The sequence below is a fragment of the Giraffa tippelskirchi genome, chromosome 1 (assembly GCF_054371585.1).
Source record: "Giraffa tippelskirchi isolate mGirTip1 chromosome 1, T2T-mGirTip1v1.2.pri, whole genome shotgun sequence".
Classification (NCBI taxonomy): Eukaryota; Metazoa; Chordata; class Mammalia; order Artiodactyla; family Giraffidae; genus Giraffa; species Giraffa tippelskirchi.
Window position 1 is genome coordinate 110,615,397 of NC_137275.1, and position 26,847 is coordinate 110,642,243.

The 26,847-nt window shown below is 43.5% G+C and overlaps 1 protein-coding gene and 1 long non-coding RNA gene across 3 annotated transcripts in view; one reads left to right on the plus strand and one right to left on the minus strand.

The window, feature by feature from the left end:
• The window catches only part of LOC145506257 (olfactory receptor 4A47-like), a 249,206-nt gene that overhangs the window by 91,667 nt on the left and 130,692 nt on the right, over nt 1–26,847 (plus strand). The gene's annotated exons all lie outside the window — the stretch shown is intronic.
• On the minus strand, nt 14,575–23,843 carry LOC145506891 (uncharacterized). Its single transcript, XR_014054423.1, has 2 exons — nt 22,412–23,843; nt 14,575–18,055 (listed from the first exon to the last, which is right to left on the minus strand). It is a non-coding gene; the product is annotated as an uncharacterized LOC145506891 (long non-coding RNA).

Below are 26,847 nucleotides of genomic sequence, written 5' to 3' on the forward strand. Positions count from 1 at the left end.
ATTTGGCTTATTTGTCCTTACTTGTGGGGCTCAGTAATTGCAGTACACAGGCTTGGTTGCTCTGAAGCTTGTGGGATCTTAATTCCCAACCAAGGATCGAACTGGTGTCTGCTATATCCCAAGACAGATTCTTAACCACCTGACCACCAGGGAAGTCCCTATTTTACTCTTTTTTTTTGGATGAAGACTCACATCAAATTCGTATGGCTTCCCAAGTGGCACTGGTGGTAAAGAACCCGCCTGCCAATGCAGGAAACATAAGAGACACAGGTTCGATCCCTGGGTCAAGAAGATCCCCTGGAGAAGGAAATGGCAACCCCTACAGTGTTCTTGGCTGGAGAATCCCACGGACAGAAGAGCCTGGTGGGCTACAGGCCACGGGGTCACAAAGCGTCAGACACGACTGAGAAACTGGGCACACACGTTTATAAGACACGTACAGTGTCAAAACCTCCAAGCACACGCTTGGGTGGCATTGGGATTCAGTATTTTGGGGGGAGTGGAGACCTGAGTTTTAGGGACTTTGTAATTGCTCTTTGCTTTAAATGGGTTAGAGGTACTTTGGGTGGAAGCCCAAGGTTAGATAATGCTGTGTCATTTGCTATGACTACTAAAATAAGACCAGAGCGAGTAGAAATTGTATGACTCAAAAAATTCATCTCCATTTCATGGATTTTTGAGGTGACCTCTTTGAAGCTTTCTGGCTCTCTGATTTCATATTCCAAAGACTAAGAATGGAAGAGGAAGGGCTATAATGTAAGGCCACAGTATAAACACAGTTGATTGCAAAGAACAATAAATTGCTATCAGAAATCAATACATTATTTTCCAAAGCTTGTCTGGGGAGAATCATTCCATCTTCACAGACACAGTGAATGTTAGCTAGATTTATAGCTGTTTGCTGGGGGTTTATACAGCATCATATTTCCAATGGATCCACCAGGAAGAGAAGCTTGGTTATTTAGCCTCCCTTTAGGGAGTACCAACAGCAGAGAAATTTCCGAGATGACGTATTGAGAGTTATAAAGGAGTGATCTTTTCCATGTACAATTAATCGGTGAATTAAAGAAAAGATTCTTGCGATAGTTCATTTAACAGTTCACTTTTAATGCTTTATTTTGCACATAGAGGTCTGGATTAGATAAATTTACTTTATTAGTACAGATAATATTAAACATTTGGGCAGTCTTGATATATGATGCTTAGTTGTATATATTTAAAGGGAAAATTTAACATGTATCAGGACACTTAAAATATAAAACATCTTGACTGCAGTCACAGAATGAACCAAACTCTAAATTATTATTTACTGAGCAGGAAAGTCAAATTTGAACAATTTGGTTTCAAGCACCAATAGTTTGAAGGAGTCATATGCTAACTACTGCATTTTTTCCAAAAAAATCCTTACTTAAAGATATTGAAAACTTTAAATACACACTAAAATCTGATTTACTTGGAATTCACTAATTTGTAGTTCATAATAATGTGACTTAGCTAGAATGACATTGACTTGTGTTTTCTATTCAAAGAAAAGTAGCTATTCTGTGTAAATGCATTTTCCCAAGGAGCATCTTATCTATTTATTAAAGGACTTGACAGCACGGAAATTGCATTTCATTGAAATAGTTTTGTAATTTACCTGGACCCCAATTAGTACAGGATTGTGATGTTTGACTATCCTTCACTTTATACCGCAAGAACATCTAGTTCAGAGTTTAAACATAATACTCCTTTCTCATAAAATAATTTTATAAAATGAGATCTTTTCCTTCTCCAAAGATCCTGCTTCTAATTTTTATACCATAAATAATAATAGAACATCATCATGTGTAATAAAATACTCACCTCTCTGGATAAACCACTCTGCTCTTATTATTTGTATCCTGAAACAGAGTCATTTATGAATTGAAATCATAAACTGTCTTAGCTCTAAGTATAAATTAAGCCAAGCCAATAAAATTTTAGCTGGCCATTCTCAACCAGTACTGTGGAGAAGCTTAACATTTCTAAAGTCCCATATTAGGCAAACTAGTCAACATCCAAGGGTATTGTGTCAGGTGAAGGCATAGCAAGGGGCATTTCTAAGACGGATTTGAATAAAAGCAAAAACATTCAAAGGATGACTTTCCAGACTAAACCGATTTCCCCATCTGAACGCACATACAGCAGCGAGAATTGCTCCCTCCGCAACTCTCTGCATCCAGAACATGAAACCCCGCTTTCAGGACAGGCATGAGGGGAAACGGGGACTTTCTCATTGTCTCAGGGACCTTCTCTGACCTTGCACGACTTTCCTCATGCCCTCAACCACGAGGTCTCTGAAACAATCTAGTCCTTACGGTCAGTCCAAGAAGACGCTCGGTCTTGTGTGGCTCACTTCTGCCAAGTCCTGTCCCTAGAACCAGAGTCGTTAGGGGAGGATGAAGGGAAAAGTGCTTTATATTCTGTTGCTATTAAAAATTACCGCAGGTGCAAGGCACACTGATTTCAATCAGTCTCCCACATATTGTGAGGACTTTGGAAAGCCTAGAAAGTTCCGAAAGCTGTAAGTTTCCATCAGACACAATAACCTAGGGCTACCATCTCAGAAGATAGACTCACAGTATTTAACAGCCCACAAATTCTTCTATTTATCTGCATCTCCCCCTCTTACTCTATAGTTGCCCTTCAGCTTGAAATTACTGATCTGTAAGATAAGGCAACATTTGGTCATTTATTCACCAAATACTTCTTGCTCTATATCAAGCATTGTGAGTAGGCATTGGAGACATATAAATTAATGTGATAGACAAAATCCTTATTGTCAGAGACCTCGTATTTCTGGGTGGGGATGTACAATTACGATAGACAAGTCTTTCAAATGAAAATCCAGAGCTATAAACACTGTAACAGACAAAGCAGGGTGAGGCTTTACCATGGTGTGGCTGACACACCAGATGCTGCAGTTAAGAAATCAGAAAACATTTTTGTGTGTTTTAATATTTCACCTTTCAAAGTGTCCCATCAAAAGTCAGGTTTATTTTTGCAAAGTAGAGGTATAAGTCAGGGTTCTCTAGGGAAAGAGAACCAATGGGATATAGAAGTAGATATAGATATATAGACTCTTAAGAGCTCCAATACTCTGGTCATCTAATGCGAAGAGCCGACTCATTGGAAAAGACCCTGATCCTGGGAAAGACTGAAGGTAGGAGAAAGGGGCGGCAGAGGATAATAACATCCCTGACTCAATGGACCTGACTTTGAGCAAACTCAGGGAGATAGCCAGAGGAACCTGGTGTTCTGTAGTCCACTGGGGCCCAAAGAGTCGGACATGATTTAGTGACTCAGCAACAGCAACATATAGTAATAGATACAGATATAGATATAAATGTAGTTATAAGAGGAGATTTATGATAGCAGTTGCTTCATGCACTTATGCCAGCTGAAAGTGAAAAGTGTTAGTCGCTCAGTCATGTCCAGCACTTTTCGACCACGTGAACTTGACCCCATGAACTCAACCCCATGAGCCCACAGACTCCTGTCCATGGAATTCTCCAGGCAAGAATACTGGAGTGGGTTACCATTTCCTTCTCCAGGTTGTCTTCCCAACCCAGAGATGGCACCTGGGTCTCCTGCATCACAGGCAGATTCTTTACCATCTGAGCCACTATGACAGCTGAGATGCTCCACAATCTGCTACCTGCAAGCTGGAGAACCAGGGAAGCCAGTGACATGCTTCGGTCCAAGTCTAAAGTCCTGAGAGCCAGCGGGCTGCTGGTTTAAGTCTTGGGGGTCTGAAGGTCTGCGAGCAGGAGCTGCCGTGTCTTGGCATGTCGGTGACCTTCCAGCTCAAGACGAGGGAAGAACTTGCCCTTCCCTTACCTTTCTGTTCCACTCGAGGGCCCGGTGGATTGGTGAGAGTGGCTCTTCACGCCAGCTACCAGATCAAATGCCAGTCATTTCCAGGCACACATGCACAGACTCACCCAGAAAGAATGTTCTTCCAGCTGTCTGGGCATCCATCCCTAAGGGCAGTCAAGTTGACATGTAAAATGAACCATTGCAATGGTAACAAGAGTCCATCTTTATTTCAGCTTGTTAAGTTATATCAATGTCCTGCTTATATGTGCATAAATGTTGGATGTGCGTGGTAATTTGAGAGAAGACCCATGGGCCCGAAGCCTGAATTTGTACAGTTTTCTCATTCCCTTTGAAAAAGAGCACGTCTCATCAGTTACATGTTAGAAGGGGAAGAGTAGGTGCCTGACTTTGTCGTCAGACCTGTGGCGTGGAGTCCCCCTGGGGGAGACGGGGCACCCGCGGTGCACACGTTACTCTTGCAGGCGCGCTCCTGTCTCCTGAAGCCAGCAGAGTTCTTGTTGATTTCAAAGGTGTTCTATGGAGATAGAGTTGCATACCGACTGATAGGTCAGAGCGTTGAGAGTTTCCACATCAGCCGTCTTTCTCCTTAAATATGCACCTTTCACTTGTGAGTCTTTCAAACAATACAGTTGTCAATAATTTAGGAAATGATCGCCAATGTCTTACAACTTTTGTAGCACTTGGGGTTTGCAGTCTGGTGATGTTTTACATCCTGGATGCCTCTACAAATCAAAATCTTTATTATGGAGTCAAGTACATACCCAGAGCTCTCCTAGAAAAGGGAGGGAAAGGACAGATGTTTGTAGATAAATATTTGCAAAATAAAAATGTTTTAATGAGAAAGGCTTGTTGCAGTGAGGATAGAATGGATGTCCAAACTTGGAAAATAAAATCGAGTAACCTTCATCTGATTCATCTGGTTTTTGATGAGATCCTCAAGACTAGCTTGACCACAGTTAAGATAAGACCTGGAAGTGAGGAAGATGTGATCTGCTTATTATTCAGAAAAGTGCCTTGCACTTTAGAGATGCTTAATGAACTTGTGTTAAATTGGTACCTCCCTAATTTATGGGGGTATATGGGCTTCCCTTGTGGCTCAGCTGGTAAAGAATCTGCCTGCAATGCGGGAGACCTGGGTTCAATCCCTGGGTTGGGAAGATCCCTTGGAGCAAGGAAAGGCTACCCACTCCAGTATTCTGGCCTAGAGAATTCCATGGAATATCCATGGAGTCACAAAGAGTCGGACACAACTGAGGGACTTGTACTTTCACTTATGGTATAATCTTGAAAACAAGTCTTCTTCCAGTCAGGAGGAATTCACAAACATCCTGTTTACACTACAGTTCATGTGTGTCAGGAATCGTTAGTAAAATACATGGAGATGCATGAAATATTTGTGCTGATACTAGTTCATTATTATAAGCTTCTATTACACCAGTGGTTCTTAACACTACCCAAACCAATGTCATTTTTATAGCAAATATTTCATACTATCTCTTTTACTCTTATGCAGTAAAGTTCATAGCTAATATGAGCTTTGTACCATATAATTTTAAGATGTAATATCATAATTATGAGAAATAAGAGAACACTACTGTGCTTTAGAGCAGTAATAATATGACACAGATTTTAATACAGGAACATTTAGTCTTGACCATGCTAGGAGACAAAATGTAATTGTCAAATATTTACACTTAGACATAGAATTATCTATTTAGACATATTTACACAACTAATGAAGGTTTATTGTGTTGGTTGTTGCATCTGGAAAATACTGAGGTTTTCCAAAACAGTGAATGACTGACTCAGTAAAGTTATGAACCACAGTAAAAGTTTACATCAGTTTATACAGATATTGTGCTTCTGGAGAATTGAGTGGTTAAAAGTGTGAAGAGATAATTTAGACTTGTCTGTGAAGGGTGGTTAGATTCTAGGCTCATAAGATTATAAACACGTTTGCCACCTTCCCGGACATCCACGGGAACATTTCAAAAGCTCTCAGAATATAGGAACGTCCTTTGTTCTTTGAGGAAGAAAAGTCTGGATCCCTTGGACCCCGTATTCCATATCAGTCCTCGCCCCCCACTCACCCTGACGACCAGAGGTCCTTTTACGCCCCCAAACGTTCCCCGGGATGCCGCGCTGTGGCTGCAGAGAGCCGGTGAACCGCGTGCGCAGGTTGAGGAGGCGGCTGTAAGCCTCCCCCTCGCTCATCGTGGGCGCCCCCAAACGTTCCCCGGGACGCCGAGCTGTGGCTGCGGAGAGCCCGTGAACCGCTTGCGCAGGTGAGGAGGCGGCTGTAAGCCTCCCCCTCGCTCATCGTGGGCGTTGTCGTCACTCTTCCCCAAGCTCCTGGCGGTTTTTGAGATGTGACCCCACACAGCAATCTCACCGCCACTGATAGTTGGCTGGCGACATAGTTTTCCTGTCCCATAGTCATTTAAATGGAAATGAATGGCAATAAAATGAACCCCACATGTTTAAAAGCAGTTCTGGTTTACATAACTATAGGACTGGAAAAAAAATATTGCTACACGGAGGGAACAATTAATCACACGGGAGACTAAGACAAATAAACAGCAGGACTTTTTCATCTTTAAATGTGAAGAAGACAATGTAACAGTCATGGAAATATGCAAAAAAGAGAAAGAAGACGATTGTTGGCTTCAAGGAGCTTTGAGTATCTCCAAGCGTTGGGGACGGGAGCGTAGATAGGGCTCTGATAACTAGCACTTCAGAGCCTAAGCAAAGCTCACAACAAGTGGCTGGTAGGTTACATCACTTCTATCCTTGGGTATGTGGGTTGTAATGCTATGGATTTTAAGTAACTGCCTCATAAACTCAATTGACCATTAAAGTCCAATTGACCAAAATATTAAAGCCTTTGGCAGGGCAGGGGGGAGGGGGGAGCCTTAATGACAACAGAGTGATTCAACTAAGTTTGATAAATGCTCATCGGAGGTCTAGCACATGTCAAACACTGGGAAGATCTAGCATTGATGAGCCTCTTCCAGGAGCTACACACATAGTTTTCTGTAGTCTTCTCAGTAACTCTCTGTGAGAATATTTCATCCCCACTTTATAGATGTGAGCACTGGGGTTCAGCTGGAGAAGGAAATGGCACCCCACTCCAGTATCCTTGCCTGAAGGATCCATGGACAGTGGAGCCTGGCCGGCTACAGTATGTGGGATTGCAGAGAGTCTGACAGGAGTCAGTGACTAAACAACCGAGGTTGAGCAAAGCTCAGAGAAGCAATCCTAGAAGCTGGGGTTTGCACGTTCACCTGTTTCATTCTCAGGGAGGAGAGTGTATCATTCCGGTACTAGGTCCTAGGCTAGGAAAGGTGCAAGCTCTATTTCCTTCATTCCTCAAAGAACCAAATGATAAAGGTGGTGGCTATTTCTCTAATTTTAAAGCTGAGTCTCTGAAGGCACAGAAAGCTAAGTGACTTGGTTCAGATCCCGCCACGAGTGAACAGTGTAAGCCAGACATATGGTTGCATTGACATGATCCCGGAGGACCTGTTCTTTCTACCCTGGTCTCCTAGGCGTGGTAGCACCATCTCACTTTTTCATTTCTCTACTTGTCATGATTCTTTCTTGAATGTGCCCTGTCGTGTCTCTTTGTGACCCTATGGACTGTAGCCTGCCAGGCTCCTCTGTCTGTAGGGATTCTCCAGGCAAGAATATGGAAGTGGGTAGCCACTTCCTTCTCCAGGGGATCTTCCCAATCCAGGGATCAAACCCACATCTCCTGTGTCTCCTGTATTTATTGCAGGAGGACTCTTTATTGCTTTAGCTACTGGGGAAGCCCTTCTTGTTTAATTTTATTTATTTATACATATTTTGCTGAGTTGGTCTTTGTAGCTGCACTCGGGTTTACTCTAGCTAAGACAGCAGGGGCTACTCTCTGACTGTGGTGTGTGGGCCTCGTCTGTTGCCCAGCATGGGCTTTAGGGGGCACGGGCTTCAGCAGTGGCAGCTCCCGGGCTCTAGTGCTGTGCTGTGCTTAGTTGCCCAGTCGTGTGCGACTCTTTGTGATCCATGGACTGCAGCCCATGGCTCCTCTGTCCATGGGATTCTCCAGGCAAGAATAGTAGAGCAGGCTGCCATTTCTTCCTCCAGGGGATCTTCCTGACCCAGGGATTGAACCCAGGTCCCTTGTGTCACTTGCATTGCCAGGCGGATTCTTGACCACAATGCCACCTGGGCCAGGGTTCAAAACCCTATCCCTCTTCTCACTTTTCCTGCAGTTTAAATGGAATTGTGCATGGCTGTACACTCCCAGTTGTTTGAGTGGCGACTTCAACTCAACCCCAGTCTGAATCATCACCAAGCACGCAGCCTGACACGTTGATCTATCCAGACTCCTTGCCGAGGCTGCCTAATAGGAGACCTGATGATAACAAGGACTAAGTCATGTCGCCTTCCCATACCAGCAAGTGTAGAGTCTTAGCCAGTGTTTATCCAGAGCGTGTCAGATTTATCTTTCAGCTTCTGAGGGAAAATGCATGCACGATAAGAGCATGGTGGAAAACTAAATCTTCAGGGGTCCACCACTAAGAGCTTCAGGCAATTATCCAGGATTCATCATGCAAAGGTTCAATATTTTTTTTTTTCAATATTACTTTTGAAGAATTTTCACACTCTTTTGGTATTTCTAGATATTTTCGCTAGAATTTCCTTTTCCTAGTTTTGGAGTATTCACTTGAGATGCTGCTGCTGGTGACAACGTACAATACACAGCACGCGCACACACACACACACACACACACAAGGAGGCACTATATATTTTGATTAGATAATAATTTAAAATTTTAATATGGATATTGCATTCCTGCCATGGACCCTCATAGCACTATTCCTTTCCTTCACTGCACTTATCATGGATATAATTATACATGTACTTGGGTGATTCTTATTACTTCTCCTTTTCCCCACTAAGCTCCTTAAGGGCAGGGAGAGTTTGTTTTGCTCACTGTTGTATATCCGTGGTGGCCTCCACCATGACTTTTTGTTGTTGTGTATTCGCTAAGCCCTGTCCGACTCATAGGAGATCCCATGGACTGTAGTCCGCCAGGCTCCATGTCCATGGCATTCTCCAGGCAAGAATACTGGAGACGGTTACCATTTCCTACTCCAGGGGATCTTCCTGACCCAGGGGATTCTGCATTGGCAGGAGAATTCTTTACCACTGAGCCACCTGGGAAGCCCTTCCTCAGTGATTATCATAGAGTAAAAGGGTAGAAAGTATTTGTTAAATGAATTAATGGTTAAGTGATTAAACAAATGAATGGGTGTTAATACTCCAGTGTGTTATATATTCAAGATTCTTTATATAATGGCTTTACCTCAGCCCTCAACATTATAACAGACCCCAACTTCAGTCCACCCAATTTCATAATCAGTGCATGTTCATCTAAAGAATCTATAAAATGCTAAAATCACAAAGCTTTTTCCATCGTGCCATTGCCTAGAAACAATGATGGTTTAAGTTTGATGTATACACTTCCACACTTTTTAATCATTATTGCAGAAAATCGAATCTGTATTATATTTATTAGCTTACTCTTTCACTTGATATATCGTGAACATTTTCCATGAAATATTGTCCTTAACTCAGTGTTTAATGATCATCAGGCATCCCATCATTTGGATGAATAATAATTCATTTAACGGATCCTGTGTTTTCTTGCACATGAAATGTCTTTCTAAAACTGTAGGGACCCTGAGATATCAGGAGCAGGGCCAGACAGAAGGGCTCATGACTACGGTCCCAGGGACTGTGGCTTCTGCCTCACCCTCGTGTTAATACTGAGTCTTACTATTTTAATAAGACAGTTTGTATCTTATGAGGTGAAAACAATACATTTTTAATTTAAAATTTCTTTCCTGGGGGCTTCCCAGATGTCTCAGTGGTAAAGAATCTGCCTGCCAGTGCGGGAGACTCGGGTTCGATCACTGGTCCAGGAAGATCCCATACGTCTGGAGCAACAGTCCGTACACCACGGTACTGAGCCTGTGCTCTGGACCCTGGGGCCCGAACACTGAGCTGCGAGCCCAGGGTCCGGCTCTGCAGTCAGAGGGGAGCGCCCTCTCTCTGCAACAAGAAAAGCCCGCATAGCAACGGAGACCAGCATGGTCAAATAAAATAAAATAAGTTATAAAAATTCTAGCTGAATAATCTATGAGTTATATATATATATATATTTAAAAGTGGCCCATCAATACTCCAAAATGATGGTTACCTTTATCATTCATTTCTTCTTAATCTGAAAGCTACACAATCCAAGATTTTGTTTCCTGAAAACAAAACACTGGGTCCTAACTCAAGGATGGTGACACACAAGGAAGACAGAAATCCAACAGACCAAATACCTGGAGGAAAACAAATATTTAAAAAGATCATGACAGAAAAGAATAACTTTAAAACAGGCAAAGATTTTGTCACCTGGCCTGAGGGCCTTTTTCCTGCAAACAGTCCACAGGCAGTAACACGTACGTTGTAATCACTACACAGTCATCAGCAGAGATGAGAGAAATTTAAACATTATGCCTTGTTTTTCCTGCCAGGAAAAGCAGAGATGGTGAAGTAACATTCTAAGAACTGGGACTTTCCTGGAGGTCCAGTGGTTAAGACACCGCGCCTCCAGTGCAGGGGGCAAGGGTTCGACCCTTGGTTGGTGAGCTGAGCTCCTACATGCCGCACGGTGTGGCCGGAAAGTAAAGAGAGTCCTCGGAATGGACACGAAGGCAGCTGAGAAGGCTGCTGTTTCAAGTAATAGTTAAAGACAGAATGAAAGAAAAGAGCCTCTGTCTTCCTCCATCAGGGAGCTGGACTTTTCACAGGTGTGTTTCTATTGGAGACGAAAAAGACACTGTTTGAAGATGGGAAAGAGAGGAAAGCCTGGGAATTTGTATTTATGGTTGAATGGCAACTGCTTATATTAATATTTAAGAGATGTTTTAGATTTCCCCCCTTTTTAAATAGTGCGAAATCTAGAGAAGGATAGGCATGATAAAAATTTTAAAATAAGGGTGAGAAAAACAGAAGAAGGAAACAAAAAATTCCTGATTACTTAGAAACTTATCACCCTAGAAAATCAACGGTTTTCATCCTATTTTGTTAATGCGATTGGTTTCACAACACACAATCTCATGATATTCTGACTACTGCTCTTAATACTATTGGCAAGAATAGTAACAATATTAGCCAATATTTATTAAAACGTTATAGTATCCTAAATGTCATGGGTTGAATTGACCCCCATCCACAATAAATTCATTTACTGGAGTGCTTAACCGCCAGCGCCTCAGAGGCTGACCTTATTTAGAGAGCGCATCTTTACCGAGGGGATGGATTTAATTAGAGGTCATTGTTGTTGCTAGGGTTCCCCAGGGGGCACTGAGTCCTACTATTAAAGTGATAAAAACCTGTCTGCAATGTAGGAGACATAAGAGTCATGGGTTTGATCCTTGGGTCGAGAAGCTCCCCTGAAAGAGGGCATGGCAACCCACTCCAGTATGCTTGCCTGGAGAATCCCATGGACAGAGGAGCCTGGCGGGCTTTAGTCCATAGGGTTGCACAGAGTCAGACATGACTGAAGTGACTTAGCAAGCACACACACACGTTGTTGTTTAGTTGCTAAGTCATGTCCAACTCTTTGCAACTCCATGAACTGTAGCGCACCAGGCTCTTCTGTCCATGGGATTTCCCAGGCAAGAATACTGGAGTGGGTTGCCATTTTCCTCTCCAGGGGATCTTCCTGACCCAGGGATTGAACCTAAGTCTCCTGCATTGGCAGGCACTTCTTCACCACTAAGCTTGGGTGGGCCCAATCCATTGTGAGTGGTATCCTTAAAAAAGCAAAAATCCGGAGACGGACCAGCACACGGGGAGAACACCATATAAAGGCGAAGGCAGAGATGGGGGTGGTGCTTCCCGCAGCCCAGGCGCGCCCGTGATTATCGCCAAACCACCAGCACTGACGGGCGAGGCGTGGGGGAGATGCCATCCTGACCCTCAGGAGGGGTCAGCTCTGCCTGAACCTTGGTTGTGGACTTCTGGCTTCCAGAAGTGTGAGGCAGTAGGTGTCTCTAGGGCTTCGATATTGTTGCCCCAGCAAACTAACACAGCAAGCACTGCATTAAACAAACTACACATAAACACTTATTAAATACTCAAAGGTTTTACATGCCAGCTTCTGCCTGTTGTTTTTAGCACAGAGTCTGACATATTCTCCCTAAGCACACATTGGATAAATAGTTCTAGTTCTGTGGTTCTCACATAAATTAAATGATAGCACAGACAGCATATAACATTTTAGTATGGAATGTTCTATGTTCCTACAGAGCCTCCATGATTTTTACTTCTTTAATGGCTATACAAAATTCTATCAATTTCATGATACTCTTATTTATATGGTCATTTTCCTATTGCTGGATGTTTACGTGGATTTTAATGTATTACTATTATAGGTAACACCATGATGGACGTCTTCATGCCCAGATATTTTCCCAGTTTTTTAAGATGGAATGTTTACTTCCCTGTGGTAGTCATGAAGTTTATACACATTTCTCTAGTTATTATAATATGTATTATCAAATTACCTTGCAAAAGACTTCTGCCAATAAACCTTATTGATGTGGACATGTGTAAGTGTAGATATTTCATGATATTTACATCTGTATTGGGTCAAAATTCACAGTAATTATTAAACCCAGTTTGTCAGATTATCATTCTATGTTTTAAATTTGATCTTTTTGATTTAAAACTTACTTTATCAAGTATCCTAATTGCACCCTTTCTCACGCTCTTGTTAGAAATTAAATTAATTTTGGATTCCCAATGACAAGGCTAGTTTTAAATTTTGAGGTTAGTTATTTAGAAAAATGAAAACACCCACTAAATGAGGTAATCAACTGATAAAATTGACGGAACTTAGTCATATTGAACTAGCACACCAATTTAGTTTAAATACTTGTCCTGATGAATGCAAATAGATACAAGCACAGCTTGTATATATCACAAATTGACCAAATGACAGTATCTGGTGTTCAACTGGCATTTCATGAAACAAAGATAAGTTGTGATGTATTTCAGATTATGAACACACACACACGGCCCCATGATTTGCTTAAAACTGTAAAATCAAATACTTAAAATGTGAAAGCAGGTGAATTGGAAAAAGGAAAGTAGCCCAAAGATGTAATTTTTTCCGACCTCTAAGATATAAAAGGAAGAATTCACTTTGCGATTAGAAAGTTAAAAAGTTGAGTGATTCCTGGACACAGCACATTTTCTGGTAGGGATCTGTTAATACTATAGTCAGCTCAGGAAACAGACCAACTTAGTGATGCTGAGCCTGTTCTATGTGTTACTCCAGTGAATGTGCTAAAGAAAGAAATAAGCTTAATTAACCCCTTGGCCACCTGATGGGAAGAGCCAACTCACTGGAAAAAACCCTGATGCTGGGAAAGATTGAAGGCCACAAGAGAAGGGGGTAGCAGAGGATGGGATGGTTAGATGGCATCACTGACTCAATGGACATAAATCTGAGCAAATTCCAGAAGATAGTGGAGGACAGAGCATCCTGACAGCTGCAGTCCATGAGGTCACAAAGAGTTGGGCACAACTTAGTGACTGAAAAACAACAACAACACCCCCTTGGCTCAACATGGTCACTGAAAGGCATGGGGTGGAGGGAGAAAGGAGAGTGAGCATGGAAAGGAGAGAGAGGAGGAGAAAAAGGAAAAGCAGAGAGAGAAAGGGAAGGAAGAGCACAGAAGGAAGCGGGGAGGAAAGCAAAGGAAAGAGTCGGGAAGGGAAGCGGGATGAAGAGAGGCAGGGAGCTGCTAGGACATTTGTCTATAACTGTGATTGGTATGTTTGTTTATTTCACTTTAAAAATCCCATATGTCAGTGACAGCAGAGAGTATTTGTCTTTCCCTGGCTTATTTCACTGAACAGAAGACTCTCTAGGTCGATCGCATTGTTGTGTATAGCCGAGTTTTCTCCTTTTATGGCTGAGTAATAGTCCACTGTATATGTATATATCTCACAACTTTATCTCAGGGACAATTGGGGAGGGACAAAATTGGGGTATGGGATTAAGACATACAAGCGACTATGTATGACATAGCTAAGCAACAGAGATATATTGTACAGCACAGGGAAATATAGTCATTATTTTGTAATAGCTTTAAATGGAGTGTAATCTGTAAAAGTGCTGAATCAGGGCTTCCTTGGTTGCTCAGTGACAAAGAATCACCTGCTGATGCAGGAGACACGGGTTCAATCCGTGATCCAGGAAGATCCCACATGCCAAGAAGCAACCAAGTCCATGCCCCACAACCATTGAGCCAGTGCTCTAGAGCCCGGGAGCCACAGCAAGAGAAGCCACTGCAGTGAGAAGCTGAGGAACCACCGCTAGAGAGTGTCCCCGCCTGCCGCAGCAAGGGAAAAGCCTGTGCAGCAGCAAAGACTCAGCACAGCCAGTAAAAAAAAAAAAAAGTTAAGAAAAAATTCTGAATCACTGTTACACACTTGAAACTAATATAACATTGTAAATCAACTACACTTTACAAAAAAGAAAGATGAGGAAGGCAGAAAGGAAGGGAGGGGAAAAAAAAACAATTCATGACGCACAGATAGATGCATGAAGTTTGTTAGCACGTGCACAAAGAGAAACTCACTTCAGTATAAGATACTCAATTTTTTAAAAGCCCAATGTTTTAATTGAATTAATTGATAGTGCATATAAATGGAAATTAATTAAAACAGTCATCACATTCAAATCAGATATTAACTTTGCTTTTTTTAAATGACAAAAGTAATCTTTGAGCAGTAACTTCATCTGCAAAGTCCTAAGCAAGGAATTTCTGTGAATTAATCAGTGGCATCTACAATCTGCAGAGTACTCAGCACCTTTGGTGGCTCAGATGGTAAAGAATCTGCCTGCAATGCAGGAGACCTGGGTTCAATCCCTAGGTCGGGAAGATCCTCTGGACAAGGAAATGGCAACCCACTCCAGTACTCTTGCCTAAAAAATCCCATGGACGGAGGATCCTGGTAGGCTACAGTTCACGGGGTCGCAACAAGTCAGACACGACTGAGCTCACCGACGTGAGCCCAAGGACGGAGCACAAGTTCTCTGGCCACAGAGGACGACCTCAAAAACAGTCCTTTCCATCCCTCCCTCCTCTGTCATGATGCGAGGTGTGTTTTCTCCAAGGAAAGCATTTCCTGAGGTTTTCTTTCAAATAGGAAATCACTGAGGCTGCTTATACACTGGGAAGCAAGAAATAGGACTGTACTAGCCTTTCAGGTCATGCTGGCTTTCTTCTCTTTTCCTTTCCAGTTCTTTTTGGTCATAGTTCAACCTTTGCAGGCACACAATTCCACACTGGAAACTGTTTCTGTTTCCAAGAGAAAAAAAAAATTTAGACCTGGCCGCAGGCAAACATCTCTCAGCAGGCTAGTGAGAACTTCTTGCACCGACTGACCTGTGAAAACTATCAACCATTTTCAGTTGCCCACGAAGGGCTTTCTTGGTCAAGTGGTCCAGCATCCGCACGTGCACAAGGCACTCCACGAAATAGCTACGGTTGTGCGGGAGGCCGAGACTGGGCAGCCACTTGTTGCCGATCCACTCATGTTTCACGTTCCTGTACGCGCGGGTCTGCATTCAGTAATTAAGGATGGTTAATTGAGGAAAAAATGGAGGAGGCAATGGCAACCCACTCCAGTACTCTTGCCTGGAAAATCCCATGGACGGAGGAGCCTGGTAGGCTACAGTCCATGGGGTCGTGAAGAGTAGGACACAACTGAGTGACTTCACTTTCACTTTTCACTTGCATGCATTGGAGAAGGAAACGGCAACCCACTCCAGTGTTCTTGCCTGGAGAATCCCAGGGACGTGGGGGCCTGGTGGCCTGCCGTCTATGGGGTCGCAGAGAGTCGGACACGACTGAAGCGACTTAGCAGCAGCAGCAGCAATTGAGGAAAAAAACCCACGGAAGCAGTCACAAGGGCCATTTACATCATCTTGAAAATGGATTTTTAAACAATTACATAATCTCAAAGGTTAAGCGAAAGACAACAGTATTGATCATAACTTCAAAATTATTTGATCTTTTCTTTGCTACCTTTTAAATTTGCTGGCAAAATTTTATACAAAGAAATTATACCATTAAAAGTCTATGACTCATCTGTGGCAATAAATTTAACCTATCTACCAAACCATGATAAAATTGTAATGACTACACATTACTTCTCTGAAATAGCTTTTATACATCATAATATGTCAACAAAGAATGAGCACGACTCATGAACAAGTTTGAAGGATCGACCTAACTCTACTCACTAAAAATATCTCTGGCTAGCTTGAATTTTAGTTTCGACGCTTTGTGTTCCAAATTTCTTTAGCAACACATCTGCTAATTTCAAAGTCAGTTAAGTGTATTAAAAAATAGCTTTAAAAAGAAGAGATAAGGAAAACAACAACGAAATAGACTGAAAGAAGAAATAGACACACCCACGATTACAGTCAGGGACCTCAGTCTTCCTCGCCGTGACTCAATAACTGATTGAATAAGGAAGCCAAAACAGACAACCAACCAAGGTCAGTAAGGATGTTGAAGCCTTTAAACCATTCTCCAGGCAAGAGTACTGGAGTGGGTTGCCAAGCCCTCCTCCCAGGGATCTTCTCAACCCAAGGATCAAACCCAGCTCTCCCGCATTCCAGGCAGGTTCTGTACCATCTGAGCTACCAGAGAACCCTCTTAAACAGCACTATCAACCAACTTGATCTAACTGACATCTGATAGAACAGTCTATCCAACAAGAAGCACGATAAAACTCTTCTCAAGGGGATACGGGACATTCTTCAAAAGACAGACAAATCTCAGCATACTTAAAGTGACTCAAATCATACAAAGCATGTTTTCTGATCTCAACAGATTTAAATTAGAAATTAAAAAACCCCTGATATCCAGGAGTCTCCCAAACATCAGCAAAGTAGCATATTTCTAAAGAATTCATGTGTCAAAGAAGAAATCACAAATGAAACAGGAAATATGTTGAAGTGAATAAAAGTGAATATACAATATAATAAAAAGCTGCAGGACATGGCTAGATCAGTACCTGGAGGGAAACTGATAGGATTAAATACTTACACAAATGAAGAAAGATTCTGAATCGATCCTCTAAGACTCTATCTTAAACAACTTATAAAAGAACAAATGAAATCCACAGCAAGCAGAAAGAAGAAAATGAAAGAGTAAAAATCAATGAAACAGAGACCAGAGAAACAAAATGAAATGAAAAAACTAAAATCAGGTTCTTCAAAATATCAATAAAACTGACTAAGCCGAGTGACGAAGAAAAAAGAGAAGACATAAACTACCAATATCAAGAATCAAAGAGGGAACATCAGTACAGATCCTATAGACACTGAAAGGAAAGGGTAAACTGTGAACAACTTCAGGCAACTTAGATAAAATACCCTACTTTGTTGAAAGACACAACCTATGAAAGCCACTCAGTAAGAAACAGATAACCTCAATCTATTGAAACTCAAATCCGTAGTTAGAAATCTTACCCACCCATACACCCACAGGCACAAAATCTCTATCCTAAATGGCCTTAGTAGTGAATCCTAACAAACAGTTATGAAGAAAATCCTGGTTATACACAAACTATTCCAAAATAGTGAAGAAAGAAACACCTAACTCATTCTGAGGCCAGAATTCTCTTGATACCCAAACCAGACAAACATATTACAAGAATATCAATATCCCTCAGAGACACAGATGCAAAATTCCTTAATGACACATCAGGAAATCAGTAATCAATTAAAAGTACAAGGTATCATGACAAGTAGGGTTTATCCCAAGAACATAAGTTTGGGCCAACATTTGAAGAAATCAGTGAAATTCACCATATCAATGGACTGAAAATAAAAACCACAGTCTCACCTCAAAAGAGAGAGAAAAGGCATCTGACAATATTTATCATTTATATATGGAAATCTTAGCAATCTAGGAATGGAAGAAAACTGCCCCAACCTCATAAACGGCATCTACAAAAAATGTAGAGCTGACATCATATGGTGTTTCTCCTGAAGATCAGGAACAAAGCAAGGATGTCTGCTCTCTTGGCTTTTATTCAACTCTGTACTGGAACTCCTAGCCACTGTAACAAGACAAGAAAAAAGAAATCGAAATCATATGAACTGAAAAAACAATATAACTGTACTTGCTGACGACCTGATGATTAACGTGGAAAATGAATCAACAAAAGAGGTACAAGCATGAAAGTGAGTTCAGCAACGTTGCAGGATACAAGGTCAACATATAAAAATGCTCCGTACTTCAGCATACTAAACGAGACCAGAAATTGACATTTTAAAGAATACCCTTGATTATAATGTCATCAAAACCTATGAACTCCTCAGGGATAAATCTAATGGAATAAGGGCAAGATCTGCACAATGAAAATAAACCCATGCCATGTACATACATACACACCAAAGAAGGCACTTGATGTTCTTCCGTCCAAAAAGACTAAGGTATGTTCTGAGGAATTATGTACGTTATGGAATCCTGGGAAAGGATTATCTACAAAGTACACAAGTAGATGATCGAGACTAATACTGGAAAAAAAGCAACCAATTGAAAAATGAGCAGAAGACCTGAACAAATTTCTCCAAAGAAGACAGGAAGAAGGCCACCAAACACATGAAAAGATGCTCCACATCGCTCATTATTCAGGAAATGCTAATCAAAACTACATGAGGTATCACCTCACACCAGTCACAATGGCCATCATCAACAATTCTACACATAATAATCGCTGGACAGGACATGGAAGAAAGGGAACCCTCTTGCAATGTTAGTAGGCATGTAAATGGATACAGCCACTATGGAGAAGGAACATAGGTTTCCTTAAAAAGTAGGACTAAAACTACAATATGACACAACAATCCCCTACTGGCCATACACCCTGAGAAAACCATAACTCTAAAAAGACATTCGTACCCAATGTCCATTGCAGCACTATTTAACATAGGCAGGGCATGGAAGCAACCTAATGTCTCTCAAGAGAACAATGGAAAAAGAAGTTGTGGGACATACATGCAATGGAACACGACTCAGCCATGAAAAGGAACAAATACGAATCCGTTGAACTGAGGTGGATGAACCTAGAAACTGGGATACAGAGTGACGTCAGTCGGAAAGAGAAAAACAAATGTAGTATATTAATGCATACGCATGCGATCTTGTAAAATGGTACTGGTGAATATTTGAAGGGCAGAAATAAATACACAGATGTAGAGGAAGGACTTGTGAACTCAGCTGGAGAAGGAGAGAGTGGGACAAATGGAGAGAGTAGCAATGAAACATAGCCACTACCATATGCAAAATAGCTAGCTAATGGGAAGTTGCTGGATAACATAGGGAGCCCAGCATGGTGCTCTGGGACGACCTAGAGGGTGGGAGGCCAGGAACTGGGAGGCAGTCTAACCAAAGAGTGGATAATATACTTATTCGTGGTGTTGCATGAGGAAAACCAACCAAACATTGTAAAGCAGTTATTCTCCAAATAAAAATCAATAAATACAATCTGAAAACTATCATTCAACACATCTGTACTTTCATTTAAAGCTATACGGGATCATCTTCTATTCCTAGCTATTTTTCCAGTATAAGTGCTTGTAAATGTCATTAGAGTTTTTGAAAATATGATTTTAATAGCTACATAGCATTGCTTAATATCTCGTACATAAATAATGAACTTTCAGTCTCAAAATAGAAACATGATACCGAAAAAGGTTAAGATTTTAAACTAAAGCTTGCATTTTAATTCAGCTTAATGAGAATTCCTCGGAAGAGCTAAAATTCTTATGAAAAGTAAATATGTGGAGTCCTTCTTGCTTTCATCTGTTATGTCTTATTGTCATTTAATTCTAAGGACTCTTGGACTTTTGACATGTTTGCCTTTGACTGCAATTTTTGACTGAGATAAAATCTTCAATGTAGATATTAAAAATGTCAAGAAGCACTCTTGTAAGTGTGAGTCACTCAGTCATGTCCAGTTATTTGTGACCCATGGACTACAACCCACCAGGTCCCTGTCCACAGAATTTCCCAGGCAAGAATACTGGAGTGCGGTAGCCATTCCTTTCTCGAGGGGATCTTCCTGACCCAGGGGTCAAACCCAGGCCTCCCACATTGCAGGCAGATTCTTTACCATATGAACCACTAGAGAACCCTGACCCTGGTGTACCTGGATGTAAAAATCCTCAAAAAAATATTACCAAGCCAAACTGAAGCATACATTAAAAGAATCATACACTAGGATCAAATGGATTTATTCTGGGCCTGCAAGCATGATTTATTGTCTGTACATCAATTACTGTGAGACACAATATGAGCAAAATGAAGACTAAAATCATGTGATCTTCTCAATAATTGCAGAAAAAGCTTTCAACAAAGTGTAACATCAATTCTGATACCATCTCTCAATACAGTGGTTATCCATGGAACATCCTAAAGGGCACGTTAAGACAAACCCACAGCTAACATCCAACTCAGTGATAAAGAGCTGAAAGATTTTCCTAAAAGATCAGGAATAGTACAAGGATGCCTGTTCTCACCAATCTTGTTCAACATAGTGGCGGAAGTGTCCTACCCAGAGGAACTAGGCCAGAAAAGGAAATAAACGGCATTCCCATTGGAACAGATGAAGTTACACTGTCACTATTTGATTATGACAGGATTTATATGAAACCCTAAAAACGCCACCAAGTAAGAAGTATTACAACTAATAAATTCAGCAATATAGCAGGATAGGAAGCATAAGAAAACAGAAAAGTCCCATATACAAATGCATCCAAAAAAAAAAAAAAACTTGAAATAAATTTAACCGAGGAGCGGAAACACCTGTATCGTCACGGCCTCCAAGACATACAGTCTGGGTTCAAATCTCAGCTCACCCGCTGACCCGCACAGTGACCCAGGGAAAATCACACAATGATCTGAGGCTCAACATATTCAACTGTAAAATGGACACAAACCCAGGATCTACACCCAGGGCTGTGAAACTCCGAAGAAGTGCTTATTTAGGCCCGGGGATGGAGTGTCTCCAGGAGACTCTCCTTGTATGACACTCCTCTAGAACTGGGCTCTCCTGATCCTGTGGGTGAGGCTCAAGGATAGAGCCTGGGAGCCAGATGGGAGGCGACAAGGATGAGGACAGAAAAGACTAGTTCTGTGTCAGGGAGGGAAGCCACCTCCTTTCCAGATCTCAGAGTGGGGCCTGCACCGAGGGCCCGGGGGATGCACAATCGGAAGTAATAACTCCGAACCCCCCACAGCAGGGATGCAGCCTTCCTGGCAAGAACCTTCTCTCTGGTCCAGGCTCCAGGGTGATGTGGTACTGCTCCCTGAGTGCTCCATGTCTCCACCAGGCAAAGAGCTCCCGGGACTTGGAGGTCTATTAAACCACAGGTGCCTGAGTGTCACAATGACACAAGGGCTAACACCATTGAAAATTAGCTACATTAAAAAAAATGACAGAAGTATGGACGAGGCAGGGCATGAAAAGCAGAAGGATTGACTACCTCTCAAGCCTTTAGCAGAAATCTCTCCACACCAGCTCAGCGGAGCCCGCAGGAGGAAAGTATCATGGAAAAGCAGGCCATGGGTATATCTCTACACTGCTGGACCCAGGGACCCACGTCCCAATCCACCAACATCGTTTTGCATATCCAGACACCAAGAGGAAGAAACACAGACCTTGCCTGAGAAAGTCTCAGCCAGACTTAATATTGGGCTTGCTGAGCATGGTCACATGGTCACTATGGACTCAGCCTCTCCTCTGTGCTCACATCCTCTGTCCTCACAGAAACACACACGGTTCACTTCAGAGATCCTCTGAGGGCACTTGTGTATACGACAAACGGGCAATGGTAAAATGCGAAGAGAAGACACAGAAGTGGAAACAAGCCTCTGGGGTACAAATTACCAAAGACCTGAAGTTCTCGATACTTGGCATTTTGAAAAAAGCTTCTTAATATGTAAACGCAGAAAGGACATTTCCAGGAGAAAGGACAAAGGAATCGTCCCATTGGGACAATATTGTATCCATAGGAGAAGGTAAGTTGGATCCCTACCTCACAAAACACCACCAAACCAATTAGACTGCATACTAAGAACCAACAATTGAAAGAAAAACTTGACAAAATTCGAACAATTTTTGATGAGGAAATATCTTTTCTTTAAATTGAGGTATTGCTGATTTACCATAATTTGTTTGTCTAAGGTGTACAGCAAAGGGACTCAGATTCAGCCTCTCAGGTGCTTCCTTGGACAAAATTCATTGCCTTTGGGAGGCCCCTGGGCCATGCCCTCTACTCAGAACAGCTAAGAATCCTGAATACGCAAAGCAGCATGTGGTGGTCCTCCTGGGGGTTTTCAGATTGAATAAATTATTCTAACAGGCTACAAGAAACAAGCCCGGAGGTTAAGAGAGGATCTCCAAACTTACCTTCAAACCGGAGGCCTTGCTCCCTTGAATGTGGGTGCGTGCAACAGCGCTTGCGAAGCGAAGAGGTTTATCGTGAATCTTCCGTCTGCAGAGGACAAAGCGGTGTGTAGAGAGGACGCACAGGCAGGTCCCAGGACCCTGAGCACACGGACACAGTGACTGGACTCTCAGCCCTGCTCTTCGGGTACGGCACTCTCTCCACCCCTGACACAGGGCGAGCAGCTCACACGTGACCTGGAGTATGGTCACGGGACCTGGAATATGGTCCCATGACCTGGACCTGGCCAATCGGTGTGCTCCATCCTCCCTGGCCACCGTGATTGGCTCAGGACTGGGGCTGTGACCAATCGGGGCCCAGGGCCGGACCTCAGGCTGGAATCAAGGGAGGAAGAGGAAGTGGAAGTTCCGCCAAAAGGGGTGTGGCCGGGTGAAGTCAGGCTACAGCGGTGGAAGCGGCGTGAGGTCAGCCTGGGGCAGTTGGTGGCTTTCCCGCGCCCGTCAGGGCAGAGCCGCCGGCCTGAGAATGAGGGCGCTGCTGAGCCCAGGGTCTGAGAGCGCCGGTTCCTGCCGTGGTCCCGGAGATCCACGAGACCTGAGCGAAGCCGTCTGCCGGTGAGTCCTCTCCTGCTTGTCTGTCAGCTTGTTTGCACCACGCTGGGTTTTCTGTCCAGCTGGCTAAGTGGAGACCCTGGAAATGCACGTGTGTGGGTTTTGGCTGGCTTCAGGGAAGAAATGCCAGAGGACACTGGGAGCCTCCAGTTTAATCTGGATTCAGGTCATATCTCTTGAAAGTGAAGTGAAGTTCCTCAGTCGTGTCCGACTCTTGCGACCCCATGGGCTCTACATTCCATGGAATTCTCCAGGCCAGACTGCTGGAGTGGGTAGCCTTTCCCTTCCCCAGGGGATCTTCCCAGTCCAAGGATTGAACCCAGGTCTCCCGCATTGCAGGCAGATTCTTTACCAGCTGAGCCACAAGTGAAGCCCGAGAAGACTGGAGTGGGTAGCCTGTCCCTTCTGCAGCGGATCAGGATTCGCGACCCAGAAATCAAACCGGGGTCTCCTGCATGGCAGGAGGGTTCTTTACCAGCTGATCTATCAGGGAAGCCCAGGATCTCTTAAGGCTAGCTAGTCATTGATATGTCTTAAGGCAAGCTACTCATTGTAGGGTTCCCCTAATTAGTCTTCACAGGATTAAGGTAGCAACCTGCTAAGGTAGCAATCAATGTCCTTTTTCTAGAGGACAAAAGCGGGGCTCAAAGGAGGTAACAAAGCTACAGCAAGGAAGTGTGTACCTAGACAAAACCCCCAGGTCCTGCTGTTAGAACTCAGGGGAGCCATATGGTGTGGCTTGTCCATGTGACAGGGGCTAAGGCGCCCAGCCCACACTGGGTACTGTGGGGACCTGACTTGGTAACTGCTGTCTGGCAGCTCTGAAGCTGACAAAAGCAGTTTGCACTAAAGAGAGGAAGGACACCTCCTTTCATCCACCCCACCACACCCTCGGGGTACTGCCACACCCTGCCCCCTTTCTCTGGCTTTGTGAGGGAATGAGTCACGCTCATGTGACCACATTGGCTGTCCACTTTTCACGGGCTACCAACTGGAGCTGCTACAGGAGAGGCCAAGAGCCTTTGTCCCTGAGTACCTCTCTTTCCTTTGCACCGTGGGGGCCCTCCTCCACACTTGCACACCAGAGGCCTCCTCTGAGACACACAGGGACCCTCCCTCAGTTTGCAACAGGTTGCCTCCATGCCTGTCCTTTCAATGCCTCCCTCGAAACTCAGAACCTAGCCCCTTTGTCTACTCGCGGCCCACCTGGCTGCCATGGGAGGGCCAGAGCTTACAATGAATCCCAAGCTCAGATCTGACAGGCGGGAATCTGTGTATAAAGGACCTGATTATTCACGCTGTACAGGCTGTAGTAGGCTCCAGGGATCCGTAACCAGGGCTTGGGCCATAGTGACTCCACAGCTGTTTTAATGCCTGCGGAGGGTTCTGCCTATAGTGGGGGTGGGGTGAGTCTCCTGAGGTTCTGAAGGCCAACTTTTTGCAGGTTCATGGTGCACAGAGAAGAGAAGGCGGAGTCCTTCCCTTGAGGTGGTCACAGCTCATGGATGAGCCAGACAGGCAGGCAGGGCACAATAGCACCTGAGCTGCCTTCATGAGGAAATGGTGTGAGGGCAGAGGAAGAGAAGCAGGTCTGCTCCCTCGTGTGGTGCCCAGGGCAGGTTGTCACCAGACTAAACACTTAACTATGGAGATGACCATCACTGCTGTCTGCAAAGGCTTTACACTGGCATGTGTCTTCATCTAGCGGTCAGGCCGTCTCTAAACTACACTGTCCATGGGCATGGCCTCTTCCTTGGAACTTGCCGTGTTTCGTCTCTTCCTTACTGAACATTCGTTTCCAAGAGGGTTTTTGGGCCACAAGATTGTTGAGTTTTCTCTAGCTTTGCCTCATGAGGAATGCTTTTCCGGTTGTTGGTGTGGTTTGTTTTTCCAGCTCTCTTTCTTGGGTTATTTTGTGAATTGGTTTCTGCCAGAGGAAGAGCTCAGAATTTGCCTTCTGGCTGAGATGTGACACTCACAGCAGCAACGCCTACCTGGATATTATGACCACATTTGCCGAAAGGGCTTTGTTATGCAGAAGACCCCTTGAAAGTACCTACCCTGTCCTTTCAGATACCCAAAGGCTATTTGCAATGAAATAGAAAACAATAACGCTCAACTTTAGTCTTACAATCTGTGGGGAGTCAGAAAAATCCCCTGGAGAAGGGAAACACTAGCCATTCCAGTATTCTCGCCTAGAGAATTCCATGGAGCGTGTAGTCCATGGAGTCGCAAAGAATCAGGCAAAATCTGATGACTGAACAACAACAATGAAGCTTCATCACTCATCAAACAGAGACAACAACAGTATTTACACAACTGTGTGCATGTTCAGTTGCTCCTTCGTGTCCACCTCTTTGCAGCCCTGTAGATTGTAGCCCCCAAGATCCTGTATCTGTGAATTTTTCAGGCAAGAATGCTGAAATGGTTTGTCATTTCCTCCTCCAGGGGATCTTCCCAGCCCAGGGATTGAACCCAAGTCTCCTGCATCTCCTACATTGGCTGGCGGGGTCTTTTCTGCTGAGCCACCTGGGAAACAAGTCATTACATCACTGGGTTATCCTAAAGTACTTAGTGTAGAGTCTGGCTCTTGGGAAATTCTCACTGGTAATGTGAATATTCAGTCATCTATCATTATTGCTCATAGGATCATGGAATGGCCATGCTCACAAAAGGGAAAGAAGAGCCTTTCCAAGTCCAGTGAAATCCTTCGCCACACATATCTTTTTTAAAACTTGACTTTGAAATAAATACCAAACATAAAGACATTGGTTATGGCCACCAGAAAAGATGGAGTTGTACCAACAAGTGAGGATTCTTCTCCAAGTTCCAACATGCATGTGTTGTTTGCCTGGCACCACCCACACTTCTGTGACAGCAGCTGGGGGTCCTGCAGCTTAACTCAGTGTGGACACTGCCTATCTGCGGGTAGTGCCAGACCCCACAGGTTAAAGGCCCAACCCTATAAGACCCTTGCCCCACTTGAGACATCATTTGCAAGCCCAGATGGTCACCTACGCTCTGACCCACTGGCCACCCGTTCAGAGGTTCTAATGACTTTGGGTTCTATTAATTGGTAGAGTGGCTCACGGAACTCAGAGAAACATGTTGCCTACTAGATCACAGCTTTATTGTAAAAGGTACTAAAACTCAGGAACAGCAGATGGAAGGGGATGCACAGGACAGAGTGTGTGTGGGGGAGGCACGGAACTTCACGCTCTCCAAGCCCCGCTTTCCCCAAATCCACATGTGTTCATCAACCCAGAGCTGTCCAGACCCTGTTTGGTGGTTTTTCTGGAGGATTCATCACACAAGCACAATTGGTTAAATCACTGGCTGTTGGTGATTGCTTCGACAGGAAGCCCTTCTCGCGTTCCCAGACATGGTAGTGGGGAGGGACCGGAAGTTCCAATCCTCTAACCATGTGGTTAGTTCCCCTGGCAAAAAGCCGCCCCCCTTTGGAAAAGAGGCACTCTCTGAAAAGTCATCTCATTCACCTAACAAGAGACACCTTGACTGCTGTCCCCACTTAGGAAATTCCCCGAGTTTTAGGAGCTCTGTGTCAGGACTGGGGGGCAAAGACCAAAAATGTATTTCTTCTTATGAATACAAGTCACAAGGTCACAGTGACCCCAAATTTCAGTGATAATTTGGTACTATAGTTTTAAAAGGTTTTCAGCAGTTGATTGGACCTTTTTTAAAAAAAAATGTTGGGGCCACACCTCAAGACATGTGGGCATCTTAGTTCCCCAACCAAGGATTGAACCCACACTCCCTGCATTGGAAGGCAGAGTGCTGATCACTGGACCACCAGGGAAGCCCCTGAT